This window comes from Maniola jurtina, chromosome 11 (assembly GCF_905333055.1).
Source record: "Maniola jurtina chromosome 11, ilManJurt1.1, whole genome shotgun sequence".
Classification (NCBI taxonomy): domain Eukaryota; kingdom Metazoa; phylum Arthropoda; class Insecta; order Lepidoptera; family Nymphalidae; genus Maniola; species Maniola jurtina.
In genome coordinates, this window is record NC_060039.1 from 2,569,777 (window position 1) to 2,588,446 (window position 18,670).

At 37.8% G+C, this 18,670-nt stretch overlaps 1 protein-coding gene across 10 annotated transcripts in view; it reads right to left on the reverse strand.

The window, feature by feature from the left end:
• Window positions 1-18,670, reverse strand: part of LOC123869709 (CUGBP Elav-like family member 1) — a 474,478-nt gene that overhangs the window by 48,744 nt on the left and 407,064 nt on the right. The gene's annotated exons all lie outside the window — the stretch shown is intronic.

An 18,670-nucleotide genomic window follows, 5' to 3' on the forward strand; every position in this document is an offset into this window, starting at 1 on the left:
AGTTTCTAGAATATGTCTGCAAAATTTCATGGACTTTGGTTGCTTAACATTCAAATGAAATTGGAACTACGATTGTATGAAACGAGTAGAAACGAGTGACGGAGAGAGCCCTGTTAATCGCCCGTCCAGGATGATTTTTAGAGAGCTTTGTAACGCTTATGCCGGTGTAGGTTCATTGCCGGAAGAGACACGCAACGTAGGTATTATTTAATACTAAATAATATGTGCATACATGTATATTGTATATACAAGCTTTATTGTATCACAAAACAAAAATGACAAGTTACAAAAAAAGAACACTTAAAATGATTAATGTGAGTGGTGAGTGATGTGATAGTGTGAAATAGATTCGGTCGAATCGATCGCATCGAAGTGTCGCACGTTTCATGAACAGAGATCACATCAGCGCTGACTTTTTGAATTTTCTTTTTACGTTTTCAGGGCTTTTGGCAGCAAAATTATGATTAATACAACGGTAGAGTCGCAGTTGTTGTGATTAGCTGATTTCACGGTATTGTCGCTATACCTGGAGGAATCCAGAGGTGAATGAAGAGGAAGAGCAGATGATGGAGTGGGTACATCATCGCTGCCTCATTTTCTCATACCAGGGATTATTTTTTGATCTCAGTGCTCGGATTTTTGCATAATACAGCAAACTGAACCAAGCATGTACAAATCGAACAAGTGTAAATTAAAAATTTATAGCACCCCCGACAAGTGATAGTTACAGTAACTAGAAAAGAGCTGATAACTTTCAAACGGCTGAAATGATTTTCTTGGATTATAGCTAAGAACACTCTCGATCAAGCCACCTTTCAAACAAAATAAATTAAATTAAAATCGGTTCATCAGTTTAGGAGCTAAGATGCCACAGACAGATACACAGATACACACGTCAAACTTATAACATCCCTCTTTTTGTGTCGGGGGTTCATAAATAAAAGGTGATTGCGCTCGTCACACTTTGGCTGCCAGTTTGACAACGGCAGGCATTTCTTTAGGAATTTAAACAGGATTAAGAAAATCAATCCCCATTTCAAAATCTGCAATCTTTCAAGAGGAATCGAATAGAGTATAATAGGAATACAAAATATAGCTAGCAATCATAATTTTTGCATCGAAGCATGTATAAATCACGGCGCAGCGTCTGTACGGTTGAGTTTGCTTCTGTTGTAATATATCGTATTATTATGCACGGCGCGCATTGCCGCGTCCGCCCGGTACGAGTATGCGACGGACCTTTGAATTTAAACTTATTCAAACTGCTAGAGTATTGCCGCTTTCCAACTTTGATTTTGCGTGGCGATGGACTGTTTCGATGCTTTTACAAAGTTTTGTGGGGTTACTATGAGATTTGTATTCATAGTTAGTCATTAAGAGATAGCAGAATCTAACACACGGAATTCACCTTCAGCGTCTTAGTTAGAAATCCAGAACGAGGAAATTCACTGGAGAACATAAGCACCGAAACACGGTGCTTAAAATTTTGTGGGGCTATGTTGTTGCTTGCGCGTTTTGTGTTTTACTCCTTAATGCTTGATAAAGCAGAATCCTGCACACGGAATTCATCTTCAGCGTCTTTGTTAGAAATCCGGGACGGGCAAATTCACAGACGAACAAAAGCATCAAAACACAGCGTTTAAAAAGTTTTGTGGATTTAGTACGAGTTTTATGTTTCAGTCATTAATGATAGAGATTGCAGAGTTGCGCACAAGGAATTATTCTTCGACGTCTTTGTTAGTAATCTGGAACGAAAAAAATCATAAAAGAACAAAAGCATCGAAACACTATGCTTTGGCAACGTTTTGTGCGGTTAATAGACTAAGTATGAGTTTTTTGTTTCAGTCATTAATGCTAGAGATAGCAGAATCCTGCATACGGAATACAACTTCAGTGTCTTTGTTAGAAATCCGGAATGATAAAATGCACAGAAAGAAAAAAGTAACCGACATAACTCAAAGTCTTAGAAGGCTTAATTGGCAGTCGGCTGGCAGACTGTCTGTTGCAGAACCGATGGCCGATGGGGAAGACGTGTTCTGGAGTGGAGATCGCCTACCGGCAAGCGCAATAGGGCGTTCTCCAGCTCGCTAAAGAAGTTGCCCAGAAACGGGTGGATGAGAAAGGCGGAGGACCGTGTACTAGGACGAATTTACCTACATCCTGTTATCGAACAAATATGACGAAATCTGTTTGGAAATTGAAGGCTCTAGGTGTATTAGGCGTGTAATTAATACAAAGATCTAATTAATGAGCTACGATCGACATTCGCAAACTAAGTTAAAACGTCTAACAAATAACATAGTCAAAGTTCAGGTAAAAGATAATAATATTATTATGATCAAAGTTAATCTACCGAAGCGAGGGAACGCCGAAGACGCGTCAGCCCTATTTGGATCATCGGATGTTAATTCCATTATAAATCTCCTGTCAATAAGTCTATTCGACGGATTTGAACCGCAAATTTAATATCTACGGACTTGACGGCCAGGATTTGCGACTAAAATATCAATTACCGGCGAAACCCTACTTTCAACAATCCAAAATCAACTTTGTCTATGTACTTATTGAGTTTATTTTCCAACGAGAGCTCGTGTCTGCTTGCTTAAAATTGTCTCTGTGGATTTAAGGACGCCGCTTTTAAGTTTTCTGATTTAAGTTCGGATGGATTTAGATTAGGGAGTATAACAATCTCGAAATGTGGGGCGAATAATGTAAATTGTGCTACGCTGAAGGGAAATCTAGGGCTGTTACTGAAAACTCAGGTACCTAGCTATGTGCTCTGAGTCAGAGCATAATCTAGCTAGGTATAGGCTCTGACTGTTGATGACAATGAAAAGTTACACTATAGCCTTTGAGTGTAACTTCTGAAGTTAACGTTAAGTGTGGATTTTATCATTTAGTATGGAACGGAAGGGATGGAATGTCATTCTGTCTATACTAAATAAAGTTAACAACTTGTTGTGTTATAACAGTAGAAGCACAAATCAATGCTAGACAAACACTTATAAAGATTTTGAAATTTTGTAGTAATACTTTTTTGAAACATTGAGCTTGAAAGTAACTCAGATTTCTTTGGGCAGAAGTATCATTCATACGTCACTTCCACCGTAAATGCCCCCAAAAAGTCAGCTGTATTGAAGCCGCCATCTTTTATCGAGGTGGCACCTATCAAGTAGTTATTACCATAGATTAAAAGCTCTGCTTTTAATTACTACATGATATTATGACAAAACCATTTTGCCGACTCATTTTCAAAAAATGAAAATTGAAAAAGTTAACTTTAATTGGGCGTGAAAATTACACGCTTAATTTTTTTTATATCGAGTAAACAAAAACACTATTTATTTGAATTCGAAGTATAAATGCTTAGGATGAAATAACGAATTTCAATTCGAGAGTCATGCTACAAAATTCTTTTGACGCTTTTATTCCTTTTGCAAATCTTTGACACTAGAGTCGAGGATTTACGTATAACGTAACAATTTGCGAGGAGTACTATTTAGTATTTCACTACAAACATCTAAAGGCGTTCGCAATTTACCAGCTTTATAATGCCTCGAGCAAGAAGCGCAGTCATTGTCGCTGAAAAAAAGTAGAAAAAATCAGTGAAGTGTGAGTCTAATTGCGCACGAAGGGTTCCACATCATCGTACAAAAAATGTCTAACCAGTAGGTATAATAAAAGTTTGCAAGTTAATAATGGACAGCCTCATCTTTGTTTGATTTAGTAAACTGATTATTGAAACAAATTTTTAATTTATTTTTGTGATGTACCTACCTAACTTTTCAATTTTTATACTACCTGCCAAATTTCATGATTCTAGGTCAACGGCAAGTAGGTGGCCTTATAGGTTTTGGTTCCCTTGACGGGTATTGACAGACAGACAGACAGACAGACAGATATACAGACAGACAGACAAAGAAGTGATCTTATAAGGGTTCCTTTTTTCCTTTTAAAGTACGGAACTCTAAAAAAAGAACTTGTGAGCGCAGCGCTTCTTAGTAGAGGAGTAGGTAGCTACTCGTAGTGTCGGCCAAAAAAGAAGACATCGTGGACTTTAAATAATATGTTTACTTACTTCAATTGTTTTACTGGTTATTTTAACCGCTGAAAACTACTTTCCAAGATAGATAAAAGGAGCAAAATATTCGTCAAAGTGACTTTAATGGTTAGCTTTTTACTACAAAATCTGATTATTATTTTAGATTCCTTGCATGCCTTGAGGGCGAAAGCCCACATTTTTTCGACTCACGCTTTTAATGTTCAGGTGGTGCCTACTGCCTACCTACTCTGAACATATTTTTATTTTTCAAAATTTAAGGCATACTTAAATTTTGAAAAATCTATGTAACGCATATTAATTATTACGTTCTGTAATTAATCCAACCTTGCAGCTACTATTGTTTATTTTCCAATCAAGACGGACCGACGCGACGACAGACTGACGAAACTATTAAGGTTCCTTGTTTTAATAAAAACCCCAATTCTTAATCCATTAAATATATTTTACGCATACTACGATGACAGGCCAAAGCCGGCGGGCGATTCACGAATCAATAAAATGTTATAAAAGTCAATTTTAAAACACATTACGGCAGGTCAGGCGTGGGCCGGGATGCTGTATGGTGTATGGTGCTCAATGGATGTTATTGCCAAGGTGGGCGGGGCCGGCTGATTGATGTTTGCGCCACGCTCTCGATATTAAGATCGCGTTTCGGGCCAGCCTGTGCGAGTGACTCGCGTGAAAAATCACTTTGTGAATCGAAGTGCTTTCACTTTTCTCGCGGGCTGGGATACAAACAAGAGATCGCTGGCTAGTCCTGGATGAAATAATGCAGTTCAAAATCTACTTCGAAATCAGATGGTAGATTGTAACAACGAAAACACAAGTGTCTTTGCTGTAGACACCAGAAAAAAAATTGGAAACAACCTAACCTAGTCATAACACACATATGCCACCGCGCCGGGTTTGACGGATCTCATGTGTGGATGCATCATTTGATTGTTGGGATTTGTGGGTATGCACTATTACACCTATTAATGTAACACCCAGACTGGGTGATGTCCCTCAATCTGGTGATAATTCAGAGTACTAGGTAAAATTATTTCCGGTCTAGGCTGGTAGAATATATGGCAAAGTAGTACTCTGGCTATGTGTTTTAGCGAAATTAGGGGTGTAAGGTTTTTCAGTTTTGCTTTCTTAGGGCCGATAGTTGATGTGTAGTGGTGTTTTTTTTTTTTGAAAATTCCCTTTTATGTTACTTGAAACCCCATTAAACAATGATTTAAGTCCGATTTTCGCTCAATTTCTGTTTTCATGACTTCGAAACGGAACATCTTAGACTTATCACGATCCCGATATTTTCAAGGGATTGCTTATTTGGCACGATTTGTTTATGCCTCATCGTTAAGTATATAAGAAAGTACGAAACAATCCGTGTTACCGTTCTCGCCCATTAGTTAAACAAATGTTTATTGTTCCACCCATTGTCTTCAAAAAGCTGATGTGACGTGACGCATCGGTCATTAGCGTACTCGAAATAAAACATGACCGGGCTATCGGGACCTTTTTAGATGAGAGACGATGTTATTAGAGCGGCTGCACACGTTCCAGTTAACCAGACGGCTCTGCCTGCGCTAACAAAGTATATTATGCCTTTTGCGTGTTGGTAGTGATGACATAATATGGATCCAAGACATGGTCGCCAACTATGGTCTTCATGAGAAAGCTTAGAGTCACTCAGAACGCGATGGAGAGAGCTATGCTTGGAGTTTCTCTTTGTTATCGAACAAGAAATGGGTAGCTCCGTAGGAGAACCAGAGTAACCCACATGGCTCAACGGGTTGCGAAGCTGAAGTGGCAAAATAGCTCTAAAAACCTACATACGAGGCGAGCTCGCACCGGAGAGCGCAGTGTTGGAAGATTCCCCACTAGGTGGACGGACGACATCAAGGGAGTCGTAGGAAATGAAATGAAATGAAATGACTCTTTATTTTGCGAAGGAATTTAGGAAGCCCCTGGATTCAGGCAGCGCATGACTGTGGCGTGTGGAAGTCCTATGATCTATGTTCAGCAATGGACGTCTACCTATATGGACGTATATACCTGTGTATATATTGCGAAAATTGCGCTTGTACGTGTGTGGCCACCATAACACTATGGTACTTCAGTAGTACCGACGGGGTTCATCGTTAAGTGGTTGCGTGTATTTATAGTGTTGTCACTTAACGGCCGGGCATTCGGTTCCCGAATACCGATGCATAACCGATTTGGAACGGTGGCGCGTCAATCGTCACCTACGACGGTCGTCGGCAGGACAGCACTTTTGCGGTTATTATTGTGCTGTGTAGACAATAGTAAAAAATGTTTGAGGGCTGAAAGAATGTACGTTGGTGTTTTTTGTTGTATTATGCTCAAAGATCATTAAAATATGTGCTGACCTATGTGCCGACTGCTGACCAGTCCGAAACCTGTACCCCAACTTTTTGCACTGTTTTACACAAACAATATGAGGACGAGTCTAAGATCTTGTCACCGATACATCCGGCAAATGATACTATTAGAAATATTATTTTACTAGCTGACGCCCGCGACTTCGTCCGCGTGAATTTAGGTTTTTCGAAATCCCGTGGGAACTCTTTGGTTTTCCAGGATAAAAATTAGCCTATGTGCTAATCCAGGATATTATCTATCTCCATTCCGAATTTCAGCCAAATGCGTGCAGTAGTTTTTGCGTGAAGGAGTAACAAACATACACAGACACACACATACACATACAAACTTTCGCCTTTATAATATTAGTGTGATTATCAGCTTTCCGCTGAGGTGACGAGATCCTGGTAGTAGACTGGGTTCTCTTCTTCGCGAATAACCCGGTCCAGTAGGGCGCGTGTATGTTGTAAACACCACGAGGGTTCCCTTTTTACCATTTTAATATTTCAGATGTTGTTAAATCTGTAGTAGGTACGATATCGGGGTCGGAGGAGCTAGTTATTATGACTTTTCAAGGTAACATTTCGTATGGGTAAATCTATTACAATTTTGGCAGATTTAAGCTAAAAAGCTACACTCAATTAACAAAATAAAAGGTTTGTTATTGTAGTTAAGGGAGCAATTGAAAAATTAAGTGGAAGAAGACACTGAAAAAATCTTATTGTCACAATTTGTAACAGACACGTCAACAATCTTATATCTGCGACGCCTCTTTACGGCTCCTTGGCACGGAGGCTGGACAAAGTCGTGGTATGCCATCCATCCATAGAATTTTGGCAAAAAACAAAAAACGTTACACTTTGCCAATTAATATGACAATCGAAAAGTTAAATGGAAGAAGACACTGAAAAAATCTTAACAATTTGTAACAGACGCGTTAACAATCTGTTATCTGCGACACCTCTTTATTGGCTCCTTGGCACGGAGGCTGGACAAAGTCGTGATATGCCATCCATCCATAGAATTTTGGCAGATTTAAGCAAAAAACGTTACACTCAGGGTTTTGTCAGTTAATATGACAATCGAAAATTTAAACGGAGTTGGAAGAAGACACTGAAAAAATCTTATTGTCATAATTTGTAACAGACACGTCAAGAATCTGTCATGCGGCGACGCCTCTTTATTGGCACCTTGGCACGGCGACATCTCGAACTATGCTAATCATCTGAATTTGGTGTACTTTAGCAATGGACGTTATTTATAGTTCGCACGCAACATCTATCACTTTCAATTGTTTGCATTACTACGTTTGTTTTGAGATTGCTTTTTTTTAATTTATAGACTAGCGCTTGGATGTAATCACATCTGCTGGCAAGCTATAATGTCGTTTAAGATGGAGCGCGCTTGTTTAGAAGATGCCTATTCATTCTTGATTTAAAGGTACCCATAGTGCACTAATTATATGAGAAAGGTAAAGATAAACGTGGATAAAAATTATAGCGAATAAATTTCATTTCATTTCAAAAATTATTTGCAGTAGGAAAGACAATAGGTGAATTTTCTAGAGTTGAAAATACGTGTGACAGATTTGGCCGGATCGATCGCATTGAAGAAATGCGGACGTTTGGAGCAGAGATTAAAGTGGTGATCTCTCTAATCTCTGCTGTGTAACAGATTCAATGTACCTAAGTAATTACATTGAATCTGTTACACGCATTTTAAATATTGAAAACTGCATTGCATGCGCGTGCCTCCTGTAACTCCAAGTTTATTGAAATAGCTTAACTTTGTCAGCTAGGCTATTTTAAAGTTCCGTGGGAATTTTTTGATTTTCCAGGACAACAAGAAAGTCGGTCCCAGGATGCAAGCTGCGTCCTTCAATATCGTTTCATCTGTTGAGCCGTGAAAAGGGAACAGACAGGCAGAAGCCTTTCGCATAGCTTTAGCAATTAAAATGGATATGGATAAGTAAAAAAAAAGTATATATGTAACACCCATTCTGAATAAAATTTTCATACACTGTATACATACGAGTATGTAAGTACCTAATTCACTTCGGAAAGGCAATCGCGACGGAGTAATTAGTGTCTGACTTATCACACCGATTTTTATCAAAGCCCGCCTATTCCATGGCCACATGCTGGAAAGGCGGTAATCCATTACACGGGCTACGTCACTCGCTAATAGAGACATCCCGCCGACCAGTTAGTGCCCTAACCGTTGTGCGATTGTGGTACAACCAGACTAGCTATGATGTAATACCTCTGTTATCTATTCTGGTCTATTCTGGTAACATGAGTTTATATCGCATTTCATTTCATCTGTGATTGTACGTTCAGGGGTTAAAAAGTTTCCCTCTTATCTCAATAACAGAAATAGTTTTTGGCTGGTCTGATGCCGGGTGGGTCTAATGAGATATGACCTTTATCTATACTAATAAATAAAATTGGAGTGTCTGTCTGTAATTTCGAAATAACTACCGCATATTAAGGTCATATGGTTATTTGAACGATACTATAACTGAATCACACGTTTTTAATATTTTTGTTTGTCTGTCTGTCTGTCTGTCTGTTTAAAAAGGCTAATCTTGGGAACGGCTGAACCGATTTTGACGGGATTTTCACAGACAAGTAGAGAATTGACCAGGGAGTAATATAGGCTACTTTTTTAACCGACTTTCAAAAAGGGAGTTGTGTTTTTCTACCTATGTACACCGAAATCTCCGAGATTTCTGAACCGATTTGCGTCATTTCTTTTTTAATCGATAGAGGAACTTTGCGACATTGATTCATAAAAAATTTGGAGTCCACCTCCTCAATCCTGATGCTGCAGGGGATCTGGCCAATCCACGCGGGCGAAGCTGCGGGCATCAGCTAGTTTTGCTTTATAAAGCAAGAGGCACACAAACAAAAACTAATCAGGAGTCGGGTGTAGGCAGGATAATTTGACGGCAGGAACTAATGTGGCGTGCGTGGGTGCGCGAGGTGCGCCTCACACCTCGGCTTTTGCCACGTTTCACACGCAAAGCAAATTAGCGCACGAGAGAAGAGCAAATTGCATGCAACAAATTTCATAGCAGAGCTTCTTTCATTTCGAGAGAAGGTCCTCATTAGGAAGACACTCTCACTAAACAAGCTCTCTGTCATACTCCTATCCTTAAATAATGAAGGATTGTGAAAGCAAGGACTGATACTAAACATTTTTAACCCCCGACCCAAAAAGAGGGGTGTTACCTATAAGTTTGACGTGTGTATCTGTGTATCTGTCTGTGGCATCGTAGTTCTTAAACTAATGAACCGATTTTAATTTAGTTTTTTTTGTTAGAAAGGTGGCTTGATCGAGAGTGTTCTTAGTTATAATCCAAGAAAATCGGTTCAGCCGTTTGAAAGTTATCAGCCCTTTTCTAGTTACTACTGTAACCTTCACTTGCCGGGGGATTTATAAATTTTTAATTTACACTTGTTCCAGATATTAGATGTTTGTGACATTTACGGCCGTACTCACAATCATTACTGTGAGGTCTCACAGTGCGCTCGAACGCATAGTGTAGGTTCCACCAATCAGATCATTGTAAATTGACGTGATACAGTACCTAATCTGATTCGTGGAACCTACACTATGTGTTCGAGCGCACTATGAGACCTCATAGTAACGTTTGTGAATACTACTTAAGGGTGTAAGTTACTTTACTGTTAAGTAGGAGGCACACAACCGAAAGTGTCAGTAGTTAACTAGTAAGGAGTCGGTGTAGGAAGGATAATTGACGGCAGGAACTAATATGCCGTGCGAGGGTGCACGAGGGTGCATTAGCACACGAACAACACGAGAACAGTAATTATAATATAATGTAGTTTTAAATCAATACTAGGTATAATACAAATTTTTGGTTAGTTAAGTTTGCCATTTGTAAAATTATTTTGCATTCTAAACCAATTCAGCTATTAAACTAATGTCTTACCATCTAAAAATTATGTAGAAAGCTCATGAAAATCGTGTTAAAAAAATACTATGATTATTATTTTTTAAAAGGACAGCTCAGCAAGGGGAAATGATCCCTAATTTCTTTTCAATTAGATTTATATTGACTTAACATGGTTCTTTTGTTTGGCAAAGTTAACGTGGCTGTGTTATATCGAGATTTGATACTTAATGCTTTTGAAATAGAGTTTATATAAGGTGTTTACGTAAAGCTGGTAATCGGATCCGGCGACAGATGTGATGAATCTCAGCTGTCAGCAGGAGGTGTGTTTACACGTGCTATATCGCAACTGAATGTGTAAATTGTATCAAGATTTAGGTGGGATGATAAATTAGTTTGCCCATGTCTTAAAATCTAGAGGTAGTAAAACACTAGTTATGGCTTAGATGGTAACTGGAAACTATAAAAGACACATAACCTTAAAAATATAAAGTATCTGGTAGTTTTATTTTCTTTTCTGTTTGCCAATTTAAATCAAATCTTAATTATTATTATGTAATTTCAATGTTTAAGTGAATAAATGAATTTTTCGTTCCATACAAACATGTCAAATAAATTAACAGAAAAATTTACCAGGGTTCATTTACTATTTTCAGCCATGAAAAACTGAGTAGGTAGGAGGTATTAGAGGTACGGAGGTAGGTATTAGATAAATAATTTTGTGGTATATACGTATTAAGTTGGATTAAAATATACAAAGACAGGAACACATAAATGGCACATATCTACCTTATCACATATTCTCACAAGTGTAAATTAAAAATTTATAACACCCCCGACAAGTGAAGATTACAGTAACTAGAAAAGAGCTGATAACTATCAAACGGCTGAACCGATTTTCTTGAATTGTAGCTAAAAACGCTCTCGATAAACAAAATAAATAAATTAAAATCGGTTCATTCGTTTAGGAGCTATGATGCCACAGACAGATACACACGTCAAACTTATAACACACCTTTTTTTTGTTCGGGGGTTAAAAATAACAATATTATCTCGTGGTATTTCGATAAATACGGCCTTATTCTTTATTTACATTATAAAGAGAATCTCTGTACAAAATTTTAGCTTCCTAAGTTCAAGAGTTTGGGCTGTAGCTAAGGCAGTCACTAAGTGAATCAGGACTTTTCTTTTTTGTAGCTATTGATAAATAAAAAAAATATCATACTAATAACCACCACTAAAAGAGGAACACCCTAATTTTTTATTTCGTGGGACACACCCAATGCGTGATTACAGGATATTAGGAGTATTATACGCCATTGTATTATAATAGCTGCTCTGATAATCGTAAAACTTTTACTTACCAGCCCATCCGATAAAACATCGTAAACCTTTTTTATGGCAGCTGATATTTTCGACATGTGAGTTAATGGGACCGTGAGTTTGCATCACAAAACATTAAATCCATACTAATATTATAAATGCGAAAGTGTGTCTGTCTATCAGTCTGTCTGTCTGCTACTTTTTCACGGCCCAACAGTTTAACCGATTCTGATGTTATACCCCGGGGACGGACATAGGCTACTTTTTATCCTGGAAAATCAGAGTTCCCACGGGATTCCTAATAACCCATCCGCTTAACCGATTTGTATGAGATTTGGTACCGAGGTAGCTTGCGTCCCTGTAATTGACATAGGCATTTTATACCGGAAAATCAAACAGTTCCCACGGGATCTTTAAAAACCTAAATCCACGCGGACGAAGTCGCGGGCATCCTCTAGTATGTGAATATTTGGCAGATTGTTATGTGCCGAATCTCATAACTTGTTTGGTTGAATTTCCGTTCGCAATGCAGAAAATCGGGTTGACAGATTTTATGATTTAAATGAATTGTCAAACAAGTTACTCTTCAACAAATTATACGACAATACAAACGCAGTTCAATATATTAACAGAAAACAGAGTTTTTAACATGTTTTTATGTAAATCTTTTGTCAGTGTAAACATACGGTTATTCTTTACCGTCCGTTACTGTTTATCTCTCCAGTAATTTTTATTAGTTTAGAAACAATATTTAATTAAAGATTAAATAAAATTACGGCACGAGTTTATATAACAAAAACAATAAATATATCTTTCTTTAGGATATAGAATCTTGTCTGCTCGAATTCCTTATTGCTGAGGATCATGATCCTTTCTCATTAATCATATATGTAACTAGCCGATGCCCGCGACTTCGCCCGCGTTGATTTAGGTTTTTTGAAATCCCGTGGGAACTCTTTGATTTTCCGGGATAAAAATTAGCCTATGTGCTAATCCAGGATATTAAGTATCTATCTTCATTCCAAATTTCAGCCAAATCCGTCTAGTAGTTTTTGCGTGAAGGAGTAACAAACATACATACACACACACACACACACACACACACACACACACACACACACACACACACACACACACACAAACTTTCGCCTTTATAATATTAGTGTGAAGTGTGATACAATAATAAATAAACCATTAAGAATACCACACTCAACAGTCAGAAATAGTCTGTTTTGAAAAACTAATTAAGTTTTTACTCTCACAGACCAAGTAACATAGGTTCCAATTAAAATCTTCAAGAGTAACACATAATTATTATTTTTATAGATATTCCTCATTTATTTTATCCTATTTTCCGAATATCAGATACAAGTTCACCCCTACATAATTTATATCACACACTGTAACTTACAATACTTATTCCATTAGAAACGCAACTTCGAAAACAAGAAAATCCCAGAGAAAAATAAAACAATAAACGTCATTCGTAACACAGATTAATTCGATTACGATTCGCACTTTTGTTACCGCGTTACATTGTCACACTACTGTAGGGTTGTCGACTTACTAAAACTAAAAAATAAATCTGAATATTGATGAATGCATTAATGAATATTGGTTTGGGTAACCTATTCGTATGTACCATACCCATTACCCACCTGACTTTGGTTAGTGTTTTAATATTAGAAGAATAAATATGAATAGTATATAAAAATAGAAACATACTTGGTGTAAAAAGTACAAAAAGAGGGCTTCAAGTTTTTAATTTATGCAGCCTAAATACAGAGATTTGAAATTCAAAGAAAGTGTCTTCATAATCCTTGTTTTCAAATTAAATACTTGAGAGGATGAAATGGATTTATTGATTATCAAGGTTTATTAAATCTACCATAACAAGGCCGTACAAAAGTAGATGAAAACCACATAAAAATAGCCGGATGAAATCGCAAACAAAAAGAACAACTTATAGCAGTAAACTTCTAACAAAATAAAATTTTGTATGGTTATGATAAAACATTGATATTTGTTTGACATTGTTTAGTTGTCAATGTTTTGACTCAATTACGTGGACACTTAAACTAGTCATATTTTACGTGGTGTGCAGTATGCACCCACAATATGCATGATATTATTATGCACTTGTCATATTTCTTTTAATTATAAAGAAAACACATTAAAATTGAAAAGGTAAAAGAATTAAATTGTTTCATTTTCCTCTTTGTTATTCCGGAAAAATTAAAATGTGGTAGCCCTAACCTACAGTTGGGCTCACAGGCCCTCGGTAATGGTCGAAGGGGGGCCATAATTCACTATTTCCTACGCCCGTTCCGCTTAATATCGCCAATATCGCAACTTTTTTGCAGCCCCCGTAATTTTCAGCCCTGAATTATTATAACACACAATGAATCATGGTCACACCGTATCGTTCTTTGGCGCGAATATGCGTAATGGGAATGTGTTATTATTTATGGGGTACGGTACGGGATAGTGAGTGCGACATTTTTGTCCGAAGATCTATAATGAATGGGAAAGTTCACTTGTTCATTAAGTTAACTTGTAAGGACATAGGCTTTTACGCCGGAAAATCTATGAGTTTTAGGGATTTTTTAAAATCTAAATGCGCGTGGAGGAAGTCTTGAGTATCATCTCAATCCGAGTCAATAGGTCAACTGCTGCTCTAATGCTCTTTAGAACCTTATTAGTTGGTCTTGAACCTTTTGCAAGGAACGCGATGCTTCGCCAGATTGGCGGCTGTAACAGCGCCCTTTCATGGATACCACCTACCACGGGGGAGCACAGTTGTTATGTCGGACTCCTACAGACTAAAAACCTCACGAAGTTCCATCTCACCGCTGATGACGGAGCACAAGAGACCGCAAACACCTCGTTACTCCGCCAGCGGATGTCCGCCTTAGCAGAAAGGCCCTCCAAAATTTTTTTTTTTGGTATTGTATCGAGTGAGATGTCAAATGAAAGAGAACAAAATTGTGAGCTCATGAATATAAATGTACAACAACATTAAAATATACCAAGCGACAGAAAAATAATTTTACTAAATATTAGAAAATTTTAGCGTTAATTAAAACAGTCGCAGTAGGGTTTATAGTTTTCAACTTTTTTGTACTGAAAAATTCTGTAGTCACCTATTGCAGCTCCTTTCAGCAAGCTCCTTTAGATTTCTCAGTCAATCAATCAGTCAATTAGTAATGCAACAGTGTTATCAATTTTTCATTTGCACCTTATCGTTTTTCGACTCGTATATGTATACTTATTATGAATGCGATATTTATAGGAGGCGGATCGCGAGCGCGGAATATCCGACGAGTTCTGACTTTGTATAAATATTATGGTAGGTACCTAGGTAGGTGCGTAGGGTTACGTACCATCGTATTAGAAATAACACTTCTTCATGGCGGCCATTTTGAAATTTTTATTATTTGTTTTTATAGCGGCAATAGAAATACATATTCTGTAAAAAAAATCATTTCTCTATCTATTACGGTTCACGAGATATGACAGACACACGGACGGACGGCCAGCGGAGCCTTAGTATTAGGGTCCCGTTGGCATCCTTCGGGCACGGAAACTTAAGGTGCCCACGCACTCGAACCTGAACTGCAGCTGAACTGCGCGTCGCGGCAGCGCCCCTCTTCACGATATTCTCTCCAGCCGGACGCGCGTACCGCGTAGCGCGTCACTGCCGCGCGTCGTGGCTGGAGAGAATATCGTGCGGGGCGCTGCCGCGACGCGCACTTCAGTTGCAGTTCAGTTCAAGTGCGTGGGCACCTTTAAAAGGTACCTAAAGATGTTTTCAAAATTACGGTCGAAGTCATTAAAATTGTATTTTCGCTTTTTTACAAACTCTGTACCTATTTAAAGTAACGCAAGCAGAAAATCAACAGAGCTAAAATAACTTTACTAGCAAATATTTACCGATAATGCAAAATCTTCAACCTTATTAGAAGGTTGTTTGTGAAAACCATCCACAAGGTCGTATTACGTAGTACAAACTAATCTACCATTACATTGTGAGTTTTATAACATTGATGTACATTGTACATTGTCGAATTTCATACTACTACTCAATTTAAAAATGATTAATTATGTAAAAACGAAATGTACATAAAATATGTTTTTACAGTCGAGTAAATAACACCTGATTTAGTACTTAGCATTAGAGGTAACTACGTAGGTACGTCCTGATTTTTAATGGTGGTCTGTTATGTAAAGTACAGTAGGTACAGATCGTTTGTTAAGCCTATTAACAGGTTTCTTAATAGCTTGGAGTATTATGACGTTGTTCATTGGACGTGATGCATGAAACTAAGAATAAAATAGGTATTTTACCTCCTCGTAACTCGGCAGTTTAAGAGGGCTCTCTCCGTCACTCGTTTCATACAATCGTAGTTCCAATTTCATTTGAATATTAAGCAACCAAAGTCCATGAAATTTTGCAGACATATTCTAGAAACTAATATCTATGTCTGTGGTTTTCCAGATTTCTGTTAAAATATTTGGTTTCAAAGTTACGCGGTCTTAAAAATTTTCATACAAATCTTTGAGCCCCTGTAATTTTAAAACTACGCATTTTTAGAAAAATCTAAAACACCACAGACACAGATATTAGTTTCTAGAATATGTCTTCAAAATTTCATGGACTTTGGTTGCTTAATACTCAAATGAAATTGGAACTACGATTGTATGAAACGAGTGACGGAGAGAGCCCTGTTAAATTGATTTTGAACAGTTGACAAATAACAAATAATGCATGTGCCGCACGATTTCCATAGCCATAACTATTTTATACTTTTTAGTCCGCTTTAAATCGTGGTTTTATAATATTTTTTTAGGTAATTTTTATCCCGGAAAATCAAAGGATTTTTGAGAATCTAAATCCCCGCGGATGAAGTCGCGGGCATCACCTAGTTTATAATATGATGTGGAGTGATTAGGCCTTTATGTTTACTACCTACTTATATTTTTGTATCGTTTTGTATATTATATTTATATTATTATATAAACATATTATGCCAGTCAAAGCGGACCTTCTGCCATGATTATCGACGAGATGCAAACAGGCGAAGCACGAATCAGTGTTATTTAATATACGTGTGTAAATAGACACACATACCTGCTTAGTGTTTACCGATTACGAAACAGGAAATTCTAGACCTACATTACCGATAGGCACCTACCTACAATACTATATTGATATGCTACTCTACAATGAACGATGGGAAAATATTCAATGTTTTTATTGGTTATGTTTTCTTTAGTATACTCTATTAATCACTATCCATACTGTAAATGCGAAAGTGTGTTTATTTGTTGGTTCATGGGTTTGTCCTTCAATTACGTTGCAACAGTGCAACGGATCGGTGTGATTTTTGCGTGGATTTAGTTAGTTCTAGAGAGTGACATACTCGTAGTTTACTTTCCTCTAAAATCGAAGAGTTGCCATGGGAATTTAAACACCTTTTTTCCATGAGGAAAATCCGCCATAGATACCACCGGCCACGGGGGAGCCCAGTGGATATGTCGGACTCCTACTCTGAGCCTGATCCCAACGCTGAGCACAAGGGACCGACAATACCTCGTTACCCCGCCAGCGGATGTCCGCCTCAGCAGACCCACCACTGGGACACTACGTACCCCCAAACACCGTTAGAGGTATGCCGGAACCACAGCACGCCAACCAACCCGAGGACCACACTGTGAACGACGGACCGCTCCGTGTCCATCATCCACAGGTCCTCAAATCACTCGGATGAAGTCGCGGGCATCATCTAGTTAGATATAATGTTTGCAAGGAAATATCCTAATAGTTAAAATTTCGGCCTCCTGTTTGGGGGGCTCAGGGTCAGATCCCAGACAGACCTCATACTTTTAGGAATTGTGTGAGTTTTAATCAATTCAATATCATTTGCTTTAGCGGGAAGGAAAACATCGTGAGGGAATCTGCACGTCCGAGAGTTCTCCATAATGTTTTAGAAGGTGTGTGAATTACTATGCCAATCCGCACTTGGACAGACTATGGATAAACCCTTCTCATTTAATTTATTTTTATTTTTACATAATCTTACCTCATTTTAACTTAAAGCAAATATAACAGGGAAGGCACTAACTCCCATGACACAGTTTTTCCTTTTTTGGGAGTTAGGGGCCCAAAGCATACGCTATGTCATCAAAAGTTTTTTGCAAATAAACATTAGTTACTTATTTTGAAGGAGAACCATGCTCAGTAGTGAGCCGGCGATGGGTTAATCATGACGATGACACCATATTATCTTTACTTTACCAACCTATCTTTGACGCGAAAAGCAAGCAATTTTAATTAAAATAATATCGTATATACGTTATTACTGTTTCTATTATTTTATACTCGTGGAATACCACAGACTTCTTTGCCAAGCGACGAGTTTGCTTTATTAAAAACATCTAACGTACTAAGAGACGTGAAAATAATATAAATAAGGCTTTAATTAATAAAATGTCAACAATGAAACCCTTTGATATTTAAGATACGAGAACAATTCCAATAACCTTTACTGTATGTATTTACCATATGCTTCTTCAATATTTTACACATCTTTATGAGTTTTGCTAACATTCACCACGTAGGTAACTACATATTCTGCAAAGCGTATTATTTGCATTGCCAAGCAACCGCCGAGTTTCTTGCTGGTTCTTCTCGGTAGGAAAGGCATTCCGAACCAGTGGTAGATGCTTTTGGCGGTTCAAAAGAACTTGTAAAAGTCTAATTGAATAAAAATATTTTGAATTTTTGAATTTTGTCATATTATTAATTCCTTTGAAACTTTTTTACTAGCTGTCAAGACTGTTGAAGAACCTGGCACACATTAACCCAACCGCTTAGCGAATGCATTATTGGTGAACGTGTATGATTTGATTAGTCGGCTGGCTATCATGTGTTTACCGGCTTGCCGATTTTTTGTGTTTTCCAACACAAAAAAAAAACCACGTTAACCGAAGGG